Source organism: Hordeum vulgare, chromosome 5H (assembly GCF_904849725.1).
Source record: "Hordeum vulgare subsp. vulgare chromosome 5H, MorexV3_pseudomolecules_assembly, whole genome shotgun sequence".
NCBI lineage: Eukaryota > Viridiplantae > Streptophyta > Magnoliopsida > Poales > Poaceae > Hordeum > Hordeum vulgare.
In genome coordinates, this window is record NC_058522.1 from 35,927,149 (window position 1) to 35,949,564 (window position 22,416).

General features: G+C 46.7%; 1 pseudogene; it reads right to left on the reverse strand.

The window, feature by feature from the left end:
• Positions 1-20,333: 20,333 nt before the first annotated feature.
• LOC123396272 lies at positions 20,334-21,879 on the reverse strand (annotated as a pseudogene).
• Between the last annotated feature and the right edge of the window lie 537 nt (positions 21,880-22,416).

Consider the following 22,416-nt stretch of genomic DNA (forward strand, 5'->3'; position numbering starts at 1 on the left):
AAGCCCAATAAGAAAAAGCCCAAAAAAATAAAACCAACCCATGTGGTCAATTGAAATGGGTTGGGCTGATTTCAACCATGACGTTTTGATTTCGTCGTAATTTTGCCACGTAGGACTGGGTTAGATTGCCAACAACGATTTATGATCGTCGTAAAGGTTACAACGATCCAGGAATTTACGACGATTTCGATCAAAGCGTCGTTGCTGTCAGTTTTTGACGCTTGGTTTTTCGTCGTAAGATCGTAAATTAAAAACCGTGATGATGTAGCGACGAAAATTTATCGTCGTGTATTAGCATATTTCTTGTAGTGTCAGTGGGAATGATATCTTGAGTAGCCTTGTGCTTAATTGCTTCCGGAGGAGTCAGTTTATCTGGAACAGGAGGCAGTTGCTCTCTTTGCGGGCCATTAGTTTCATCGAACCGCACATCTACAGTTTCAACAACCTTGTTGTGAGAGGAGTTGAAGACTCTGTAGGTGTGCGGATCCTTTCCGTAACCGAGCAGAAAACCATCATGTGCTTTAGGTGCAAACTTTGAGGTATGGTGAGGATCTTTAATCCAGCATCTTGCATCGAATACTTTGAAATAACTTACATTGGGTTTCTTGTCAGTGAGGAGTTCGTAAAAAAATTTCTTGAGGAATTTGTGAAGATATACCCTCTTGATAATGTGGCAAGGAGTGTTGATTGCTTCAGGCCAACAGCAACGAGGAGTCAGATATTCTTCAAGCATAGTCCATGCCATTTCAATCAGAGTCATGTTCAACGATGCCATCCTGTTGAGGAGTATAAGGAACAAACAATTCATGAGTAATACCAAGTTCATCAAGATAGTCATCAAGGCATGTATTCTTGAATTCCGCCCCATTATCACTCCTGATGTGTTTAATCTTGACGCCGAAGTTTGTTGAGGCCATTGAGAAAAATCATTCGAAGACTTTCTGGACCTCAGTTTTGTAAACAACGATATGCACCCAAGTATAACGAGAATAGTCATCAACGATGACAAAGCCATATAGAGATGCTTCATTGGTTAGAGTATCATAATGAGTACCTCCAAAGAGATCCATATGAAGCAATTCAAACGGACGAGTAGTAGTCATGATAGTCTTCGAGGGGTGTTTGGATCTGCTTATCTTTCCAGACTCACAAGCACCGCAGAGATGGTCCTTGAGGAATTTGACAGTTTCGATGCCAATGTCGTGCTTCTTCTTTGCCACCGTGTGCAAATTCCTCATGCCCAGGGACGATTCTAGGGGGGGCGAGGGGGGGTCTAACAAATTGATTTTTCTACTGTAATAGTGATTGTTGTAGCCAAAAAAAATTCATTTCATACGAACTTTGCCCCCTCCATGTACAAACTTGCACCCCCTATGCGTGCATGCTGGCTCCGTCCCTGCTCATGCCTGCATGACCTAGTCGTCGATGCCATATCCAGCCTTCTGAGGTTTTAGCTAGGAGACACGTGGCTGGTTGAGGACCTGTTGAAAAACCAACAATATACAGATCTCCTCTCCTAAAGCCTTCAAAGACTTTGGATTTGTCAAGATTCCATGATTACTACACATCTATATTTTCCAAAGATGACAATCATATCAAGATCACAAAGCATTGAGAATGACATGAGGTTAAACCCAAGGGATTCGACAAGCATGACTTTGTCCATGTACCGATCCTTAGAGAAAGCCACTTTACCAAGTCCCAATACCTTGCTTTTACCTTTGTCAGCGTAGGTGATATGCTTCAATGGTGATGGAGTCAGTGGGATATTCATCAATAGGATTTTATCACGAGTCATGTGATTTTTACATCCACTGTTAAGGACCCACTCGGTGTTCCTGGGTTGATCATCCTGGAGATGAATTAGTACTGCTTACCATCTCATATGCTTCAGACTGAAGAATAAGATATCAATTTCATCAGATTTGAATTTCATTAGAAAAATAAATTTGAGGATATAATGAGGATGAGTGAAATGATGAATCACTTCGTCACGATTTAGCTTGCGTCCTACCAAACAATTTCCTCAGGTCTCCAGCAAATTCTTCAGATGATGATTTTCATCCGGAGACCTGACTTGTAGAAGTGATTAGTTCGATTTCTTCACCACCCACATGTCAAGGGGTGGTAAAGAGTTCATAATCCTGGGAGCACCATATTAGAATGGAGGCATTGAAGCTAATGCACTTTTTTTCACCGTACGTAGGGGGATTAGAGTACTCAAATGAATAGGCAGAGAAATTCTTTGAGGACTTATGAACATAGTGATTTGAGGAATAGTGCACATATTCGTGTCCCTTCTAGTTTCCCTGCATATCAGAGGCATTAGTGTGAGTACGAGCATAGTTTTGACCATTTGAGGAATTTGATCCCCGTGAGACTTTGGTCCACCTGAGGAATTTGATCTGGGGTTCCTGTTCTTCACAGGTGATGTCAGAAGGACATTCACCTGAAGACATTCCAAGCAGCTTTTGGGGACCCAGATTTTCCTCACAGGTGGTCCATTCCTGCAGTTACTTCCAACATATCGAGCAAATACTTCACCAGCTTGATTTTTGAACAGTTTATAGTTGGAGTCAAGTGACTCATCACAGGAATAGGACATTTCACATGCAAAGCCTGTTAGAGTGGATGGATCAACAGGAGGTCCTTTTGCATCAACCCATCAGGTTTTGGGGTACTGCTTAGGTTTCCAGTATGATCCATCAATGTTCAGTTTCCTCTCGAAGGCAATGCCCTCTTTCCTGGGTTCCTATTCAGAATCTGCTTTTTGAGCACATCGCAAAGGATTTGATGCCCTTTGAGGCTTTTGTATATGCTTGTCACGTACAATTCCTTCAATCCTGCATTTTCATTAGTAGCATTTGTTGTTTCTTCAAGTGAAGAATTTCATACCACAGGAATAGTTGAAGAATTTGTAGCGATAGAAGCATTTGAGGATTCAGGTGAAGAATTAGCAGTTTCACGTTCGTTTCATTTCAGACATGGTGGAATGAATTCTCCCTGAGCGGTACTGATTTGTTGAGCACGCAATGAGTCATTTTCCATTCGAAGATTATCATAGGACATTCTCAACTTCTCAAGATCAAGCTTCCTTTCAATAAATTCATAGGAAAGCTTCTCATGATCAGCCAAGAGTGTACCATAACAATCTTGAAGACTATCAATTCTTGACTGAAGACTTTGAACCTCTTGAGTGAGGATTTGAGTATGATTCATTTCATCATTCAAGATATCATCACTTTTATCTAGCAGTTTCTGAAGCTTTTCCATAGCAATTTTTTTTGCTTAGTAGCAATGTTGGCAAGTTTATAGTAACTGGGTTTTCGATATTCATCAGGTTCACAGTCACTGGAATCGGAGGAGGGTGTGTGGCTTGGTACCTTTGAGCCTTTTGCCATGAAGCAATAGGTGGGAGCGAAGTCATCATCATATTCATGAGTGTTGTTGACGTTGTCAATTTTTTCAAGGTTGAAAATGGACTTGGTGATGAATGCATTAGCCGGTGCAAGACTTGCCACACCAGATTCAGACTCTTCTTCAGAACCTTCCTCTTCATCACATTCCTTAGATTCTTCTTGAGAATCCATTTCCTTGTCAATGAGTGCCCGAGCCTTTCTGAAACTGGTCTTCTTGTGCGATGAGGACTTTGAAGATGAAGACTTTGAGGATTTCTTATTTTTCTTCGAGTCGTCAGAACTTACATCCTTGTACTTCTTCTTCCTTGATTCCTTCACCCAACGAGGACAATCAGCAATGTAGTGACCAGCTTTCTTGCATTTATTACAGGTTCTCTTCTTGTAGTCCTCAGGTGAATATTCTGACTTCCTCATATCTCTTCTCAAAGACTTTCCGAACTGGCCACGCCTTGTTAATTTGTGGAATTTCCTCACAAGCATAGCAAGTACCTGACCAAGTTCTTTAGGATCACCAAGACTGCAATCAGATTCTTCTTCTTCAGATGAGGAAACAACTTTTTCCTTCAGCGCACGTGGTCTTGAGTAGCTTGGTCCATAAAAGTCTCTCTTCTCTGCTTGTTGGAATTCATGAGTATTGAGTCTATCAAGTATATCAGCAGGATCAAGCATCTTGTAGTCTCTTCATTCTTGAATCATCAGTAGGAGTGTGTCAAATGATGGATCAATCGATCGTAGTATTTTCTTCACAACTTCATGGTCAGTGATGTCTCTAGATTCCACAACTTGTAGTTCATTTGAGATGTCAGTTAGGCGATCAAAAGTATCTTGGTAGCTTTCATTATCAAGCCTCTTGAAGCGGTTAAAGAGATTGTGAAGAACATCAACTAGAGAGTCACGTTGTGTGGAGACTCCCTCATTGACTTTGGACAGCCTATCCCCGATAAGCTTCGCCAAACACAACGCACTCACTCTGCCATACTGACCTTTGCTCACATGGCCACAAATGATATTCTTCACTTGTGAGTCGAGTTGCTTGGATTTCTTCACATCAGCGACAGTGATAGTTGCAGTGACAGAGGGAACACCATTGCCCACGATCTACCAGAGATCGTTGTCAATTACTTGAAAATGCATTTGCATCTTGGTCTTCCAGTAGGAGAAGTCATTTCCTTTGAAGGTAGGACAACTCGCAGTAACCTTGATCATACCTGTGGTCGACATAACTAAAACTCCAGGCAGTTAAACCAAAATCACACATAACAAGGGAATACCTTGCTCTGATACCAATTGAAAGTACGTTATATTGACTAGAGGGGGGTGAATAGGTGATTTTTACAAATTCATCACTAAGGAAATTCCTAGTGAGGAAAGTCCTCGGTCATGAACTAAGTGCAACGGAAATAGTATTAAGACAGAATTGTAAAAGGAGCCACACTAAAGTACTCTGCGTGAATAGACAGATTTGGTTTGCACAGGCCACAAGTACAGGATAAGCAGGTGATGAATAATTCAAGTGAAGAATTTGAGGTAAGGAATTTGGAGAAAGTCTTCAGTCAAATTCTTCAAACAGTACAGGTGAAAGTCTTCAACATGCAATTGATGAAATGAACAGAGTTGAAGAAATAGGGCCATTATCTCGATGAGGACAGTGGTTGATGACCCAGTTCCAACTGCTGTAAGAGTTGTACGTCTGGTTTGGAGCGGCTAGGTATTGAAACCTAAAGACGCACGGTCCCTACCGTATTCTCCTTAAGATAAGGACACACAGTCCTCGCCCAACACTCGTGGTAAGTCTTGAGGGCACACTTCCAAACCCTCAGAAACTCGATCACCCTATTGGGTAACGTAGCATAAATTCAAAATTTTCCTACGCACATTCAGATCTTCCTATGGAGAGACCAGAAACGAGAGAGGGGTAAGAGCATCTTCGTACCTTTGAAGATCGCTAAGCGGAAGCGTTGCTAGAACACGGTTGATGGAGTCGTACTCGCAGCGATTCCGATCTAGTGCCGAACAACGGCACCTCCGCGTTCAACACACGTGCAGCCCGGTGACGTCTCCCACACCTTGATCCAGCAAGGAGGAGGGAGAGGTTGAGGAAGAAGACCAGCAACACGACGGCGTGGTGTTGGTGGAGAGACGAGGTCTCCCGGCAAGGCTTCGCCAAAGCGCCGGCAGAGAGGAGGAGGGAGAGAAGCAGGGCTGCGAGAGAGAGATTAAACCGTGTCTCAAACAGCCCCGGACCTCATCTATATATAGGGGGAGAGGGAGGGGGCGCAGCCCTTAGGGTTCCCACCCCTAAGGGGTGCGGCAGCCCTCAGATGGGGAAGGGGTGGCGGCCAGGGCAACGGGGAGGGGTGGCGCACCCCTGTGGTGGGCCTAAGGCCCACCTAAATTAGGGTTCCCCCCCTCTTTTCCTTTCCCCTGCGCCATGGGCTGAGTGGGGAGGCATACCAGCCCAACTAGGGGCTGGTTCCCACCCCCACTTAGCCCATCTTACCTCTTGGGGTCACAGCCTCCTTCGGTGGTCCCCCGGGACCACCTCCGGTGGTCCCGGTGGTCCCGGTACGTTACCGGTGATGCCCGAAACACTTCCGGTGTCCGAAACCATCCGTCCTATATATCAATCTTTACCTCCGGACCATTCCAGAGCTCCTCGTGACGTCCGGGATCTCATCCGGGACTCCGAACAACTTTCGGTAATCTCGTATAACAATTCCCTATAACCCTAGCGTCATCGAACCTTAAGTGTGTAGACCCTACGGGTTCGGGAGACAGGCAGACATGACCGAGACACCTCTCTGGCCAATAAACATCAGCGGGGTCTGGATACCCATGGTGGCTCCCACTAGCTCCACGATGATCTCATCGGATGAACCACGATGTCAAGGATTCAATCAATCCCGTATACGATTCCCTTTGTCTGTCGGTATAGAACTTGCCCGAGATTCGATCGTTGGTATACCTATACCTTGTTCAATCTCGTTACCGGTAAGTCTCTTTACTCGTTCCGTAGCACGTCATCGTGTGACTAACTCCTTAGTCACATTGAGCTCATGATGATGTTCTACCGAGTGGGCCCAGAGATACCTCTCCGTCACACGGAGTGACAAATCCCGATCTCGATTCGTGCCAACCCAACAGACACTTTCGGAGGTACCCGTAGTGCACCTTTATAGTCACCCAGTTACGTTGTGACGTTTGATACACCCAAAGCACTCCTACGGTATCCGGGAGTTGCACAATCTCACGGTCGAAGGAAAAGATACTTGACATTAGAAAAGCATTAGCATACGAACAATACGATCTAGTGCTAGGCTTAGGGTTGGGTCTTGTCCACCACATCATTCTCCAAATGATGTGATCCCGTTATCAATGACATCCAATGTCCATGATCAGGAAACCATGATCATCTATTGACTAACGAGCTAGCCAACTAGAGGCTTGCTAGGGACACATTGTGATCTATTCATTCACACATGTATTACTGTTTCCTGTTAATACAATTATAGCATGAACGATAGACGATTATCATGAACAAGGAAATATGATAACAACCATTTTATTATTGCCTCTAGGGCATATTTCCAACAGTCTCCCACTTGCACTAGAGTCAATAATCTAGTTACATTGTGATGTATCGAACACCCATAGCATCATGGTGTTGATCATGTTTTGCTCGTGGAAGAGGTTTAGTCAACGGGTCTGCAATATTCAGATCCGTGTGTACTTTACAAATATCTATCACTCCACTCTGGACATGGTCCTGGATGGAGTTGTAGCGGCGCTTGATGTGCTTCGTCTTCCGGTGAAACCTGGGCTCCTTGTCTATGGCAATGGCTCCAGTGTTATCACATAAGAGTGTCATAGGACCCGACGCGCTTGGAACCACTCCAAGGTCGGTGATGAGCTCCTTCATCCAAATTCCTTCATGAGCTGCTTCTGAAGCAGCTATGTACTCCGCTTCACATGTAGATGCTGCCACGACTTCTTGCTTGCTGCTGCACCAGCTCACTGCCCCACCATTCAACACATATACGTATCCGGTTTGTGACTTAGAGTCATCCGGATCTGTGTCGAAGCTAGCATCGACGTAACCCTTTACGACGAGCTCTTCGTCACCTCCATAAACGAGAAACATTTCCTTAGTCCTTTTCAGGTACTTAAGGATATTCTTGACCGCTGTCCAGTGTTCTGCACCGGGATTACTTTGGTACCTCCCTACCAAGCTTATCGCAAGGTTTATATCAGGTCTGGTACACAGCATGGCATACATTAGAGAGCCCACGGCTGAAGCGTAGGGGACAGAACTCATCTTCTCTCTATCTGCTGCCGTGGTCGGCGACTGAGTCTTACTCAATCTCATACCTTGCAAAACTGGCAAGAACCCTTTCTTTGAGTTTTCCATATTGATCTTCTTCAATATCTTGTCAAGGTATGTACTTTGCGAAAGACCTATGAGGCGTCTCGATCTATCTCTATAGATCTTGATGCCTAATATGTATGCAGCTTCTCCAAGGTCCTTCATTGAAAAACTCTTGTCCAAATAGGCCTTTATGCTCTCCAGCATCTCTATATCATTCCCCATCAATAATATGTCATCCACATATAGTACGAGGAAAGCTACAGAGCTCCCACTCACTTTCTTGTACAGACAGGCTTCTCCGTAAACCTGTATGAACCCAAACGCTTTAATCACCTCATTAAAGCGAATGTTCCAACTCCGAGATGCTTGCACCAGCCCATAGATGGAGCGTTGGAGCTTGCACACTTTGTTAGCACCCTCAGGGTCGACAAAACCTTCTGGTTGCATCATATACAACTCTTCCTTAAGGTTTCCGTTAAGGAACGCTGTTTTGACGTCCATTTGCCAAATTTCATAATCATAAAAGGCGGCAATTGCTAACATGATTCGGACTGATTTCAGCTTCGCTACGGGTGAGAAAGTCTCATCGTAGTCAACTCCTTGAATTTGTCGAAAACCCTTTGCGACAAGTCGAGCTTTGTAAACGGTTACATTACCGTTCGCATCAGTCTTCTTCTTGAAGATCCATTTATTTTCTATGGCTCGCCGGTCATCGGGCAAGTCCACCAAAGTCCATACTTTGTTCTCATACATGGATCCTATCTCGGATTTCATGGCCTCAATCCATTTGTTGGAATCCGGGCCCGCCATCGCTTCTTCATAGTTCGAAGGTTCACCGTTGTCTAACAACATGATTTCCATCATAGGGTTGCCGTACCATTCTGGTGCGGAGCGTACCCTTGTGGACCTTCGCGGTTCAGTAGTAACTTAATTCGAAGCTTCATGATCATCATCATTAACTTCCTCTTCAGTCGGTGTAGGCACCACAGGAACAACTTCTTGCGATGCGCTACTTTCCTGTTCGAGAGGGGGTGTAATTACCTCATCAAGTTCTACCTTCCTCCCACTTACTTCTTTCGAGAGAAACTCTTTCTCTAGAAAGGATCCGTTCTTGGCAACAAAGGTTTTACCTTCGGATCTAAGATAGAAGGTATACCCAATAGTTTCCTTAGGGTATCCTATGAATACGCATTTCTCCACTTTGGGTTCGAGCTTTTCTGGTTGAAGTTTCTTCACATAAGCATCGCAACCCCAAACTTTAAGAAACGACAACTTAGGTTTCTTGCCAAACCACAGTTCATACGGTGTCGTCTCAACGGATTTAGACGGTGCCCTATTTAAAGTGAATGCTGCAATTTCTAATGCGTATCCCCAAAATGATAGCGGCAAGTCGGTGAGAGACATCATAGATCGTACCATATCTAATAAGGTGCGATTACGACGTTCAGACACTCCGTTGCGCTGCGGTGTGCCAGGCGGCGTTAGTTGTGAAACGATTCCACACTTTCTTAGGTGTGTGCCAAACTCGTGACTCAAATATTCTCCTCCACGATCAGATCGTAGACATTTAATCTTTCTGTCACGTTGATTCTCAACCTCATTCTGAAATTCCTTGAACTTTTCAAAACGTCTCAGATTTGTGCTTCATCAAGTAGATATACCCATACCTACTCAAATCATCGGTGAGAGTGAGAACATAACGATAACCACCGCGAGCTTCAACATTCATTGGACCACACACATCAGTATGTATTATTTCCAATAAGTTGGTGGCTCTCTCCATTATTCCTGAGAATGGAGTCTTAGTCATCTTGCCCATGAGGCACGGTTCGCATGTGTCAAATGATTCAAAGTCAAGAGACTCTAGCAGTCCATCAGTATGGAGCTTTTTCATGCGCTTAACACCGATATGACCAAGGCGGCAGTGCCACAAGTATGTGGGACTATCATTATCAACTTTGCATCTTTTGGTACTCACACTATGAATATGTGTAACATCACGATCGAGATTCATCAAGAATAAACCATTCACCAGCGGAGCATGACCATAAAACATATCACTCATATAAATAGAACAACCATTATTCTCTGACTTAAATGAGTAGCCGTCTCGCATCAAGCAAGACCCTGATACAATGTTCATGCTTAAAGCTGGTACTAAATAACAATTATTAAGGTTTAAAACTAATCCCGACGGTAGATGTAGAGGTAGCGTGCCGACGGCGATCACATCGACCTTTGAACCATTCCCGACGTGCATCGTCACCTCGCCCTTGGCCAGTCTCCGCTTATTCCGCAGTTCCTGCTTTGAGTTGCAAATGTGAGCAACAGCACCGGTATCAAATACCCAGGAGCTACTACGAGCGCTGGTAAGGTACACATCAATAACATGTATATCACATATACCTTTAACGTTGCCGGCCTTCTTGTCCGCTAAGTATTTGGGGCAGTTCCGCTTCCAGTGACCTTTTCCCTTGCAGTAGAAGCACTCAGTCTCAGGCTTGGGTCCGTTCTTTTTCTTCTTCCCGGCATCTGGCTTGCCGGGCGCGGCAACAGCTTTGCCGTCTTTCTTGAAGTTCTTCTTACCCCTGCCTTTCTTGAAACTAGTGGTCTTGTTGACCATCAACACTTGATGCTCCTTCTTGATTTCTACCTCTGCAGACTTGAGCATCGAGTACAACTCGGGAATGGTTTTCTCCATCCCTTGCATGTTGTAGTTAAGCACAAAGCCTTTGTAGCTTGGTGGGAGAGACTGGAGGATTCTGTCAATGATAGCATCATCCGGAAGTTCGACTCCAAGTGAAGTCAGACGACCGTGTAACCCAGACATTTTGAGTATGTGCTCACTGACAGAACTGTTCTCCTCCATCTTACAGCTGAAGAACTTGTCAGAGACTTCATATCTCTCGACACGGGCATGAGCTTGAAAAACTAGCTTCAGCTCTTGGAACATCTCATATGCCCCGTGTTGCTCAAAACGTCTTTGGAGCCCCGTTTCTAAACTGTATAACATGCCACACCTGACCAGAGAGTAGTCATCACTCCGCGCTTGCCAGACGTTTAGAACGTCCTGCGCTACTGCGGGAGCGGGAGGGTCACCTAGCGGCGCATTAAGGACATAAGCCTTTTTAGCTGCTTCAAGGATGAGCTTCAGGTTGCGAACCCAGTCCGCATAGTTGCTACCATCATCTTTCAGCTTGTTTTTCTCTAGGAATGCGTTGAAGTTGAGGTAGACGTTGGACATCTACAATATTTATAAAGACAACCTTTCAGACTAAGTTCATGACAATTAAGTTCATTTAATCAAATTAAGTATGAACTCCCACTTAAATCGACATCCCTCTAGTCATCTAAGTGTTACATGATCCATGTTGACTAACCCGTGTCCGATCATCACGTGAGACGGACTAGTCAGCATGGTGAGCAACTCATGCTGATCGTATTCAACCATACGACTCATGTTCGACCTTTCGGTCTCTTGTATTCGAGGTCATGTCTGTACATGCTAAGCTCGTCGAGTCAACCTAGGTGTTTCGCGTGTGTAAATCTGGCTTACGCCCGTTGTATGCGAACGTTAGAATCTATCACACCCGATCATCACGTGGTGCTTCGAGACAACGAACCTTCGCAACGGTGCACACTTAGGGGAATACGTTCTCGAAATTTTAAGAGGGATCATCTTATTATGCTGCCGTCGTTCTAAGCAATAAGATGTAAAACATGATAAACATCACAATGCAATCATATAGTGACATGATATGGCCATTATCATCTTTGCTCTTTCGATCTCCATCTTCAGGCATCGCATGATCATCATCGTCACCGGCGTGACACCATGATCCCCATCATCATGATCTCCATCATCGTGTCTCCGTGAAGTCGTCACGCCAACTACTACTATCACTACTACTATAGCTAACCGTTAGCAATGAAGTAAAAGTAGTAAGCACATGGCGTTGCATCTCATACAATAAATTAAGACAACTCCTATGGCTCCTGCCGGTTGTCATACTCAACGACATGCAAGTCGTGAAACCTATTACAATAACATGATCATCTCATACATCATACATGCAACATCACAACTTTGGCCATATGACATCACATGTCAAACCCTGCAAAAACAAGTTAGACGTCCTCTAATTGTTGTTGCAAGTTTTACGTGGCTGATTTGGGTTTCTAGCAAGAACGCCTTCTTACCTACGTGACAGCCACAACGATGATATGCCAAAGCTATTTACCCTTCATAAGGACCCTTTTCATCAAATCCAATCCGACTAGAGTAGGAGAGACAGACACCCGCTAGCCACCTTTATGCACGATGTGCATGTTTGTCGGTGGAACCAGTCTCACGTAAGAGTACGTGTAAGGTCGGTCCGGGCCGCTTCATCCCACAATACCGCCAAAAAGAATAAGACTAGTAACGGCAAGCAAATTGACAAACCATCGCCCACAACTTTTGTGTGCTACTCGTGCATAGAATCTACGCATAGAAAACCTGGCTCGGATGCCACTGTTGGGTAACGTAGCATAAATTCAAAATTTTCCTACGCACATTCAGATCTTCCTATGGAGAGACCAGCAACGAGAGAGGGGTAAGAGCATCTTCGTACCTTTGAAGATCGCTAAGCGGAAGCGTTGCTAGAACACGGTTGATGGAGTCGTACTCGCAGCGATTCTGATCTAGTGCCGAACAACGGCACCTCCGCGTTCAACACACGTGCAGCCCGGTGACGTCTCCCACACCTTGATCCAGCAAGGAGGAGGGAGGGGTTGAGAAAGAAGACCAGCAACACGACGGCGTGGTGTTGGTGGAGAGACGAGGTCTCCCGGCAAGGCTTCGCCAAAGCGCCGGCAGAGAGGAGGAGGGAGAGAAGCAGGGCTGCGAGAGAGAGATTAAACCGTGTCTCAAACAGCCCCGGACCTCATCTATATATAGGGGGAGAGGGAGGGGGCGCAGCCCTTAGGGTTCCCACCCCTAAGGGGTGCGGCAGCCCTCAGATGGGGAAGGGGTGGCGGCCAGGGCAAGGGGGAGGGGTGGCGCACCCCTCTGGTGGGCCTAAGGCCCACCTAAATTAGGGTTCCCCCCCTCTTTTCCTTTCCCCTGCGCCATGGGCTGAGTGGGGAGGCATACCAGCCCAAATAGGGGCTGGTTCCCACCCCCACTTAGCCCATCTTACCTCTTGGGGTCGCAGCCCCCCTTCGGTGGTCCCCCGGGACCACCTCCGGTGGTCCCGGTGGTCCCGGTACGTTACCGGTGATGCCCGAAACACTTCAGGTGTCCGAAACCATCCGTCCTATATATCAATCTTTACCTCCGGACCATTCCGGAGCTCCTCGTGACGTCCGGGATCTCATCCGGGACTCCGAACAACTTTCGGTAATCTCGTATAACAATTCCCTATAACCCTAGCGTCATCGAACCTTAAGTGTGTAGACCCTACGGGTTCGGGAGACAGGCAGACATGACCGAGACACCTCTCTGGGCAATAACCATCAGCGGGGTCTGGATACCCATGGTGGCTCCCACTAGCTCCACGATGATCTCATCGGATGAACCACGATGTCAAGGATTCAATCAATCCCGTATACGATTCCCTTTGTCTGTCGGTATAGAACTTGCCCGAGATTCGATCGTCGGTATACCTATACCTTGTTCAATCTCGTTACCGGTAAGTCTCTTTACTCGTTCCATAGCACGTCATCGTGTGACTAACTCCTTAGTCACATTGAGCTCATGATGATGTTCTACCGAGTGGGCCTAGAGATACCTCTCCGTCACACGGAGTGACAAATCCCGATCTCGATTCGTGCCAACCCAACAGACACTTTCGGAGGTACCCGTAGTGCACCTTTATATTCACCCAGTTACGTTGTGACGTTTGATACACCCAAAGCACTCCTACGGTATCCGGGAGTTGCACAATCTCACGGTCGAAGGAAAAGATACTTGACATTAGAAAAGCATTAGCATACGAACAATACGATCTAGTGCTAGGCTTAGGATTGGGTCTTGTCCACCACATCATTCTCCAAATGATGTGATCCCGTTATCAATGACATCCAATGTCCATGATCAGGAAACCATGATCATCTATTGACTAACGAGCTAGCCAACTAGAGGCTTGCTAGGGACACATTGTGATCTATTCATTCACACATGTATTATTGTTTCCTGTTAATACAATTATAGCTTGAACGATAGACGATTATCATGAACAAGGAAATATGATAACAACCATTTTATTATTGCCTCTAGGGCATATTTCCAACACACCCGACGATCCACAATTGACTGCTGGATGCTCTAGACCATGATGTCTAACCGTCTGGAGGATGCATAGTCCTTCAAGTTAACAGACCTCTGTTCCACATAGGAACAATCTCTTTAGTGATGCTCAATCACTTGGGTTTTGGATTTGGTTTGGGTGTTTGGGGTTTTTCCTCACTTGATGATTTTTGTTCAAAGTCCTCAAGGAATTGGGTTGTTCTAAATGACAAGTGTCAGTTTCTCTCGGATCAGCCAACCAACTAGTGGTTGTGGGGGTGGCTATTTATAGCGTGGGAGCATCCCGACATGATATGACTTTAATGCCCTTAATGATATGACAGTTGGTTGGATAAGGTTTGGGACAGGTGGCGCGCGGCACGGCAACTGTCAAAAATTTCAACTGTGAAAGTAATCATGTCTCTCATATTCCTCGCGTGGAGTATCTGGTAGGTGTAGTTTTGAGTTGAGCATCATGAGGAAATTCATTCCATAGTTTTATCTCGACCCCCCTTTAACAATACGGTGTTCCTATGACTCGAGAATGAAGAAAATGAAACAGAAAGAGTACATCTTCAAGCTTCAAAGTCTTCAGATCATTTTCTTCAGGACACACCGAATTCCTCATATTCAATACCTTCATGAGGAATATCAATTTCTTTGCAATTTCTTCGGGATCAAAGTCTTCAAGGAATGACCAAAGTCTTCACCCGAAGACATTCATTTTTAGGGGTCGATATTCATCGAATAACTCAAACTCCTCAGCGACTTATAGAGCCTGTGTACACTCACAAACATATCATTCTCTTAACCTATAAGTCTTCAATCCACCAAAATCACTAAGGGGCACTAGATGCACTTACACTACTCCCCGTCGGTCGCGCCGTATAGGAGGTGGAATGGGGATGGTGGAGATTTGGATCGAGGGGAACGTGGGTGGAGCGAGGCGCTGCCTTATCCGTAACCGCTTCCCACCACTCGCTCATGTATTATACGATGAGGGAGACCCGGGCGCTCCCCACCCCTAGCTCGTGGTGGCCGAGGCCCAAACGCGTGGCTGCCCCTCCGCTCGGCTGAAGTGGGCCAACCAAAGTCCATGCAGGCCCAGGCCTAGGCATGGTTGGCCTTCATGACGCCCCCTAGCTGTGGGTTGAATGGCTGCTGGACTCGAGTTGGGTCTCTTTAAAAAAATAGTAGTATTAATTATTGTATGTGTGCAGTATTAGACTCTGTTTAGTAACTAGTTTGATGGTTTACATTTAGTCTATTTCTAGATTTCTTCTATATTTGGACTTGTGTGATTATTTGTATGTTTATATTATGCAATGGCTTGATAATATAAATAAAGTACCGGATTTCATCTGGGAAGAAAGACATGTTATATGTGTTTACCACATATCAAATTCTCTCGAACATGTTTTTGCGATTGAGATTCGCGTGTCAAACTTGCAAATTTTTGAATATTTTCTCCCTTCTTTATTGGAATCACAAGGTAATGAGTTAGGATCTACTGCTCATTTGCAGACTATCCTCTCTTATTGTGAGGTATACGTTTTGTCAATCTTGACAAGCGATTACCTCCAAAGTGTATTCCATATATCTAAATTGTAGCATACACAACGTAATGGGCATGCAACCCGTTACTGTGAGATCTAAGTGATCTTCAATGTGCTATGTTCACACAATTGAGGTTGAGAATTTTTTAAGTTTTCACTTGACTATCAAATTTTTGCATTCTTATTACACAACCATGATGTTTTTTAATTTACCGCCCGTAAATTAATTATCTCTGGTTCCCCATGTAGGCAAAGATGATTGTCAAAGAGTTTGAGGAGCTTGCCCTCAATGGCCACAACTACCCTACATGGGCTATGGACATCAAGATCAGTCGTGCATCCCGTGGATAGCGCCTGCAATACAGCCTTAGAAGAGTCCTCTCCCGGCTGGAGCCACCCCGCTGACTAAACAACAGAACTATGCTGCCTTATTCATTATAAGGCACCATATTCATCCAGGTCTCAAGTCTGAGTGTTTACAGGAGGAATCTCCTAATACTATATTTGTGGCCCTCAAAACGAGGTATGACCAGAAGAAGGCAGTAGTCCTGCCAGAAGCTCTTCATGATTGGACTCAACTCCGCCTTCAGGACTTCAAGTCCATTGGTGAGTACAATTATGATGTTCATAAGATATGTTCCAAACTGCGTTTTTGTGAGAAGGAACCTACTAAGGGGGAGAAGCTAGAAAAAACTCTGTCTACCATGCTCCCTTCAGAACGAAAGGATCCTCCAACAGCAATACCATGCTCGTAACTACACTGTCTATTCCGAGCTTATTCACATGTTACTTCAGGCTGAAAAGCATGAGGAGTTACTCGCTAAGAATGGCTCTCAGCGCCTACTTGGGGCACAACCTTTACATGAAGTTTATCTGTATGTCACGAATAGACAGAAGTTTAATGGTACCTTTCAGGGTAAACAGTCCAATTTCGAGCACAAGAGAAAATGCAATGGGAACAGAAAATTCGGAAACTCGGGGAAGGGAAAAGACACTTCAAAGCCCAAGTTTGATAAATCTAAGCTTTGCAACAAGTGTGTAACCATTCCATTCCATCTATTATCTCAATCAAACGTAGGAACGGAACCGACCCATTCTAGTGGAATGGAATGTCATGAAACCATGGCATTCCATTCCACTTCGTTTCACAACCAAACACACCCTAACTAAGCATTCAGGAACAAGTTGCCCACGTCGCTCTCTTGGGCGGCTCGGGCGAACCCACCCACCGTCAGGAGAAGAGATGACGATGACATTGCAGGCAACCTTAACGGCGTCCTTTCCACGGCGGTGTGTGTGGTCTTGTGGGTGCCAGATCGGCCGAAGTGCCTTTTGTTGCGGCTGTGTTGTATGGGTTTTTGTCCGGGTTTCCTTTAATTAATCGGGCAATCCTCTTCTTTTTAATCAGTGAAAATGGAAAGTCTTTTGCCTTGTTTAAAAAAAATAAGTTAGACAAAAATAATTCAGGTGGGCGTAAAAATATCAGGTGTGTCCACAAAATGTCCAGCACTGATCGGACTGGGCCAGCTAGCGCCACTTGGTTGTGCCTGAGTGGCTGACGACTAAACTTGCACATCTTAAACAGATTCTAAGACCGATTAGTTTACTTTTATAAGTTTTAGACTAAACCATCACATCTTATACAAGTTTTAGGACTTCTAGTGTATTTACCTCTTCCCTTTTTTTAAAAGATACGCAGATGCACCAGTTGAATTTTCTATATATGGTACTAGTAAAAATGCCTATGCGTTGCAACGGGGTAAACATTTTATTTTATTTTAATTATTATTTTGATTTTGATATATTTTTCATTTTGACTTGTTATATTGATGGCGTGCATTTACGATTACACTCACGCAGCATCGGAGTGGGCCGTTCGATACTTTTAATCTTTGATGAGAAATACTACAAAGGAGAAAAGGAGACGTTGAGTGGATAGTCATTATAACGAAGATTTTTGTGCAGATGTTGAATTATCCACACGTGCACATTATTAACATGCGTTTGTACAAACACTGAAATTATGCATCCGACAACTTAGTTTCTTCCTTACTAGCAAAAGGGCCCGTGCGTTGCAACGGGAGAAAAAATACCACGTGCTTTTAATCTTTTTATAATCCTTTTGATTTATTAAAATAATAAGCTAACTAACTAATGCAGTCAGTCCTATCCTATTTTATTGAGAAATCAACCTGTCCATTGTTAATTCCATCGTGATGAGAAATTGAGCGGGACAAGCAAAGAAAAACAAAGAGGCTACGTGAATTGATCAATGGACTGTTATCTTATTTCACTCATGGGGTAGAGAATGTGGGATCAGATGACAAACTGAAGGTGGTGTTCCATTCTCTCTCTCTACAACCATACAATCTTACATTCAATACATTCATTCATCAGCAAACAAATTCTCACAAAACAAAATTTCTTGCCGGTGCTTGGCACACGGTTGGAGGCATGGGGAGGGGATTTCACCAGATGATGAGTTCCTGCCGGAGGTGGGGATACGATGAGGGGGGCAAGGGTTAGGCGCCTCTATCTGGCCATAAGGAGTCGCCGTTGTCGCGCCATAACCTCGGAGTTCCCCGTGTGAGCCATGGAGGCCCGCCTTCACCTGCAAGTACTTCGCTCCGCCGCACCTTATCCGCGCACCGCCGCTGTTCTGCATCGAGCAGACACATCATCCCAAGTCGCTGTAGCTGTCGCGTTGATTTGATCCAGAAGCTGTGCTCAAGCGCCGAAACGGGGGAAGCAAGCGGGCAGAGGTACGACCGCGGAGGCAGGTGGGTTGAGATCGACAGAAGTGGTGGTTGAGGTCGGCCTCGGCGGCGAGTGGTGTGGCAGCGGCCTGGGCACATGCCATGGTGGACCAGGGGTCGACGCGATGCGCTCGAGCGCCGCAATGGGGGCAGTGAGCGGGGAGAGGTACAGTCGCGGAGGCGGGTGGGTTGAGATCGGCAGCGGTAGCGGTTGAGGTTGGTCGCGGCGGCGAGTAGTGTGGCGGCGGCCTGGGCACAGACTAGGGTGGCCCAGGGTCGACGGGAGGAGGCGATGCGTACGGGTATAATTTTTGCAGCGAATCGTTTTTTCCTTTTGCGTTGCAGATAAATGATGGAGCGTGGGTTGAATAACAAAAATTACAGGGGCTTTATTATAAAAATACCGCGGTGGGTTTTCCGACGGAAGCAATAGCCGCTTCATTAGTACTAGCAAAAGGGCCCGTGCGTTGCAACGGGAGAAAAAATATCACACGCTTTTAATCTTTTTATAATCATTTTGATTTATTAAAATAATAAGCTAACTAACTAATGTAGTCAGTCCTATCTTATTTTCTTGAGAAATCAACCCATTTATTGTTAATTTCACCATGATGAGAAATTGAGCGGGACAAGCAAAGCAAAACAAAGAGGCTACGTGAATTGATCAATGGACTGTTGTCTTATTTCACTTATGGGGTAGAGAATGTGGGATGAGATGACAAACTGAAGGTGGTGTTCCATTCTCTGTCTCTACAACAATACAATCTTACATTCAATACATTCATTCATCAGCAAACAAATCCCCACAAAAAAAAATTCTTGCCGGTGCTTGGCACACGGTTGGAGGCATGGGGAGGGGATCACATCACATGACGAGTTCCTGCCGGAGGAGGGGATACGATGAGGGGAGCAAGGGTTAGACGCCTCTATCTGGCCATAAGGAGTCGCCGTTGCCGCGCCATAACCTCGGAGTTCTTCGTGTGAGCCATGGAGGCCCGCCTCCACATGCAAGTACTTCGCTCCGCCGCGCCGTCACCGTTCTGCATCGAGCAGACGCATCATCCTTAGTCACTGTAGCTATCGCATTGATTTGATCCAGAAGCTGTGCTCGAGCGCCGAAACGGGGGCAACAAGCGGGCAGAGGTACGGCCGCGGAGGCGGATGGGTTGAGATCGACAACAGTGATGGTTGAGGTTGGCCGCGACGACGAGTGGTGTGGCAGCGGCCTGGGCACACGCCAGGGTGGACCAGGGTCAACGCGATGCGCTCGAGCACCACAGCGGGGGTAGTGAGCGGGGAGAGGTACGGTCGCGGAGGCGGGTGGGTTGAGATCGGCAGCGGTGGCGGTTGAGGTCGGCCGCGACGGCGAGTGGTGTGGCGGCGGCCTGAGCACAGGCCAGGGTGGCCCAGGATCGACGGGAGGAGGCGATGCGTACGGGTATAATTTTTGTAGCGAATCGTTTTTTCCTTTTGCGTTGCAGATAAATGATGGAGCACGGGTTGAATAACAAAAATTACAGGCGCTTTTTTATAAAAATATTGTGGTGGGTTTTCCGACGGAAGCAATAGCCTCTTTATTATTAGGTATAGATTAGGTAGGTATAGATATTGATTCATGAGACAGCTCCTTGTTACCCATAATATTAAGGACGTATATAAGTTGTGAGAATTGCATGTAAGCAAGAACTAATAGATGAATCAAGCCTTATGGGACTGCGGGTTAGTTTGGATTAAATATAGGGGGTTTTGTGAGCGGTACAAAGACAACATATATGACTTCTCTATAGTGCTTAGATCGTTCAGATCTACGGGTTCAAAAGGTGCCACACTGCTCCAAAGTTACACAGAGAAACAATATCTAAAGCATCAAGAGATGAATTATGATAATAAAGAAGTGGTACAAACTGCATCTAGTAACTGAAGTTTAAAGCCCACCTACAAGCGAGGCGACAGCAGAGCTCCCAGTAGTTTGAAATGCAAATACCTTATATGAGAAAAGATCTATCTTATGTCCTGAACCGAAGGAACTGCTAGTAACTGCTAGAGTCAGGCGGCCACAAGCACATGAAGAAACACGAACGTCAGGTAGATTTCAAGTGAAAGAAGAAAACAATGACTTATCACCCGCTTACAGGCAACAACATACTGTCCCAAGCAGGCATTGAGTTACGCTTTCATCTCGGCGAGTGCGAGCTGGAAGGCGTCCGCCTCGACCTTCTCCCACTCCTCCTTGGCATCACCCTTGGCAGAATTCTTCATTGCCATGCCGAGCTCCTTGGCATGCTTCACCTTCCTGCTCTTGACCAGCCCTTAGATCAGATCCTTGACAGCCTGGAACGGCGGCGCCCACTTGTTGGAGTGCAGTGACAAACGCGTTGTTTTTGACCAGCGCCTCGATCAGGATGATGTAGGTCTCGAAGTTGGGCGACACGCCTTTCCCATTGGGCCTTGGCACCTCCGGCATCCTCTTGAACATCGCCACTGCAGCGCCTACCTCCCCCTCATTGCAGAGCCCGCCGATGACGGTGTTGAAGCACTCCCAGTTAGGCGGGACGCCATTGGCGGCCATGGCCTCCAGCAGCTCCTCTGCCTCGAAGCTCCTGCCCTTGGCGCACAGGCCGGACATACGGAGCTTGTAGGTGGTGACATTGGGCTTGAGCCGCCTCTTGCCACCGGTGACCTCCTTGAGCAGCAGGTCAAACGCCGCGTAGTCGCCTGTCTTGAGGTACCCTTTGAGCATCTCGTTGCAGGAGACTATGTCCAGCTGCAGCCCAGCCTTGTCGATCATTCCGTCGAACACCTGGCGGGCGCCGGCGACGTCCCCCGTGGCAACCATGCACTTGAGGAGCACGTTGTGGGATACGACGCCCGGCTCGATGGAGAGCTCGGCTGAGAGGTCGCGGAAGGCCTGGATGGCGCGGGCGGGCTGGCCGGCGTCATAGTAGGCGGCGAGGAGCGCTGAGAGGGCGTGATCGGAGGGGGACACGACGAGGTGGGAGGTGGAGAGGGAGTGGGTGGGCATGCCGGCGGCGGCGTAGAGCGAGATGAGGCGGATGAGGAAGCCCTCGGAGGGGTGCGACGCCGGGAGGGCGGTGAGGGAGGCGAAGAGCACGGAGGAGACGAGGTCGGGGTGGGCGGCGGCGGTGAGGAGGGAGACGGCGAGGGAGAAGATGGAGCAGTCGCCAAGGAAGGGCGTGTGGGGATCCCCTTCAAGAAGAGGGCGGCCAACTCGTCGGGCGGCGTGGCGGCGCTGCGGATGGAGTTCTTGATGCGGACGAGCTCGGCGGGGCTGATGGTGGATGCAGGGGCTCTTTTGTAAAAACGAAACGTTTTTTCCACTTAATGAAGAACCGCGGGTTGATTACGAACAAATAGGAGGACGTTTTCGAAAAACTGCCATGACGGACGACCAGAAACTGTATTTGCTTTATTATTAGGGAGAGATAAGACGCACCATGGTACGAACGGACGCCAAGACGCTTGCTAGCCTTGTCACGCTTTTGATGAAGACCATTACGACTACGACTAGGACACAGATTCTGGGCTGGACGAGCCACGGCCGAATATAGCCCCACCGTAGCTCCGCCCCGGGCACAATCATCAACGGCCCAACGCTATTAAAAGCTTACAACTGAGGTAAAAGCCCCCGACCCTAAGCCCTAGAGGTTGGCATGATGGAAGGGAAGCGGCCGACTCACCATGGCGGCTACGAGATGTCTGAGGACTTGCTGATGGAGATATTCTCCCGCCTTCCGGCCCACTCGGCTGCACGCTGTGCCGCGCTCTCGAGACGTTGGCGCAAGATCGTCGACGGCCCCGATTTCTGGATCCGCCACCATCGTCCGCCGTCGCCCAACTTCAACATGGCTTACATCCACGAGTACACGGGCGAGGGCGAGGGCGAGCACAGGCCGCTCCAGCACGCCTTCCACCTGCCCGGCCTCCTTGCGCAGGGGCTGCTCTCCAACGACCGCCACGGCCTGGCGTACCGCTACGTTGGCACCTGCAACGGCCTGGTGGCGCTTCAGGTGGAGGGGCTGTACCACCACAG